General features: G+C 29.1%; 1 non-coding gene across 1 annotated transcript; it reads left to right on the top strand.

Moving 5' to 3' along the window:
* Window positions 1–2607: 2607 nt before the first annotated feature.
* On the top strand, window positions 2608–2687 carry TRNAL-UAG (transfer RNA leucine (anticodon UAG)). Its single transcript has one exon. It is a non-coding gene; the product is annotated as a tRNA-Leu (tRNA).
* The last annotated feature ends 669 nt before the right edge of the window (window positions 2688–3356 follow it).

Here is a 3356-nt window from a genome sequence, read left to right on the forward strand (position 1 = left end):
GAGTGGGCCCTTCCATAGCATCGGGTAACCATACGTGAAGAGGGAATTGTGCGGATTTCGCAACTGCACCAAGGAATAATAAAAAAGCACACAAAGTAGTAAGTAAAGAGTTAATTCCATTATTAGGAATCCAGTTATTAGCTATTTTGAACAAATCCCTAAACTCTAAACTACCTGTTATCCAAAAAAAACCTAAAATTCCTAATAATAGACCAAAATCCCCTACACGATTAGTTACAAAAGCTTTTTGACAAGCACTCGCTGCGATTGGTCGTGTAAACCAAAAGCCTATCAATAAATAAGAACACATTCCCACGAGTTCCCAAAAAAAATAAATTTGTATCAAATTGGAGCTAGTAACCAATCCCAACATGGAAGTATTGAAAAAACTTATATAAACAAAAAATCTCAAATATCCTTCATCGTGAGACATATAACCATCACTATAAATAAGAACCAGGATTCCTACAGTAGTAATTAGTATTAACATAATAGAAGTAAGTGGGTCAATCAAGTATCCAAATTCTAAAGAAAAATCATTATTGACGGTCCAAGACCATAGATATTGATAGATCGAACTTCCATTTATTTGTTGAATAGACAGTTGAACTGAGAATACCATAGCTATACTTAAGAGTAAAACACTAGGAAAAGCCCATATGCGACGAAGATTTTTTGTTGCTGTCGGAATAAGAATAAGGCCAAATCCCATTGACATAATAACTGGAAGTGGGAGAAGAGGGATTACCCATGCATATTGATATGTATGTTCCATAAGAAAAGAAATTGCAATTTTTACTTCAATTTTTACTTCAATTTTTCTATAAAATTGTTTCCGATTCACCAAACCAATTCTTATCTCTTTCTGAAAGAATAAATAAAAAGAATAAGAAAAAATACTGAAATTCTTAATTTTTCCAAAATTTATCTCATTGAAATAATTAAAAATTAAGAATGGGTTTAGTTGGTTAAATTAAAAAAGTTAATAAAATAACTAGGTAACGAAGTTATTTTATTAACTAAATAAAGATATTTATAAAAATAAAAAAAAAAAAGTGGAATCATTTTACTTTCTATTCATAATTCATTTTTATATTTCTTTAAAACAAAGATGAAACAGCTCTCTTGTTCCATAATTAACTGATTGAGTGAATTCCAATGAAAACCTATGTTTATAAGAAATTATCGAATAGTCCTTACTTCATATAGAACTAAAATTCTAATGACTATAAATTACCTAAGTTTTAGAATGTCTTGTTTAAGAGACTCAGTATTTTTTGTTTTGATTGGAATTCCTTTCCTTTATGGAATACCATTCTGAACTTAATTAACTATTTTCATTTTCCCTTCTTTTTATCCCCCCGTCTTATCTTATATGGGGGATAGGCTTCCATACCATATATCTATATATGGAGTATACTTGATATATAAATAGATATAAATAGATTTAAATGAGAAACCCTTCTATATATTCTATATTATTAAAAAAAAAGTATAAAATATATAAAGAAAAAATGTTAAAAAATTCTTGTTGTCTTATCCGCATTAGACAAAATGAAGTAAAAAATAATTCAAAATTTAAGTATCTTTCAGTATCTAAGTATAAATACTAATAAAAAGAAGAAAGAAGGATTGATTTGCAGCAATAGATGTCTTTCACATACAACTAGAAAAAAGTAATTTCCTTTTTGAATGGCAGTTCCAAAAAAACGTACTTCAATGTCAAAAAAGCGTATTCGTAAAAATATTTGGAAGAAAAAGACTTATTTTTCCATAGTACAATCTTATTCTTTAGTAAAATCAAGATCATTTTCGAGCGGTAATGAGCATCCAAAACCAAAGGGTTTTTCTGGGCAACAAACAAATAATAAGATTTTGGAATAATATGAATTGACTTATCAAAAAAGAATTCCAATTATTTAATAATTTGGATTCTTCTTTGAATGTACTTTTATGTGTCGAATTACTCGGTACAATATTCTTAGAACAAAAAACCCCTCTTATCTTATATATACAAGAAAAAAAAAGTTTTGTTTGGTATACTGTGTGCTAAGTATTCTTTTCCTATCAATGAACTTTTCATAATTTTCCTAATAGAATCCTCATATTCTATTAGGAAAATTATGAAAAGTGGAGTATTCTTACAATAGGACTTACAACTTCCACCTATCTTCTCCAAAATCATAAGGTTAGTAAATCTTATTAATAAGAGCATAAAGACTTTCATTCTAGAAATTTTTAAAAAATCCAAAAAGCCTTTTCTATTTATCCATTTTATTTTAATTTCATCATTAAATAGAAACCCTTTTGGATTTTTTTCATTGTATTGAAAGAATTTTCAAAATGTAAAGGGGAAATTAATTAGAAAAAATTAGTTCTATAATTGCAAGTTAGAAAAAAGAAGTTCCAACTCTTTCAAGCAGTGTTTGTGTTTCTATTGGGCAAAGCAAGAGTTTATTGTAAAAAAAAAAAATGGAAACGATACTACCAAACGAAGTCTATTTTAATGAAAACTCTAATGTTCCTAAATTTTATGGACTTTCCCAATATCGACGATTCCCAAGATAATAGCTATTATTCTTTTAAGTTACCTATTATTTGAAGTTAGCCGCCATGGTGAAATTGGTAGACACGCTGCTCTTAGGAAGCAGTGCTCAAGCATCTCGGTTCGAATCCGAGTGGCGGCATTCTTGAAAAAGAATACAATAGATTAGAAATCAATTCGAAATTTACAATTTTGTAATGGGACCTTCCCCTTATGCTATTTGCAACTTTAGAACATATACTAACTCATATCTCTTTCTCAACGATTTCAATTGTGATTACGATTCATTTTATAACCTTATTAGTTCGTGAACTTGGAGGATTACGCGATTCGTCAGAAAAAGGAATGATAGTTACTTTTTTCTCTATAACAGGATTCTTAGTTTCTCGTTGGGCTTCCTCGGGACATTTTCCATTAAGTAATTTATATGAGTCATTGATCTTCCTTTCATGGGCCCTGTATATTCTTCATACCATTCCTAAAATACAGAACTCTAAAAATGATTTAAGCACAATAACTACGCCAAGTACTATTTTAACGCAAGGCTTTGCCACATCGGGTCTTTTAACTGAAATGCATCAATCCACGATACTAGTACCTGCTCTACAATCTCAGTGGTTAATGATGCATGTCAGTATGATGTTATTAAGCTATGCAACTCTTTTGTGCGGATCCTTATTATCTGCCGCTATTCTAATCATTAGATTTCGAAATAATTTCCATTTCTTTTCTAAAAAGAAAAAAAATGTTTTAAATAAAACATTTTTCTTTAGTGATATTAAATATTTTTATGCAAAAAGAAGTGCTTTAA

This window comes from Triticum urartu, unplaced genomic scaffold, assembly GCF_056163025.1.
Source record: "Triticum urartu cultivar PI428250 unplaced genomic scaffold, HENAU_Tu73 scaffold866, whole genome shotgun sequence".
In the NCBI taxonomy this organism is placed as follows: domain Eukaryota; kingdom Viridiplantae; phylum Streptophyta; class Magnoliopsida; order Poales; family Poaceae; genus Triticum; species Triticum urartu.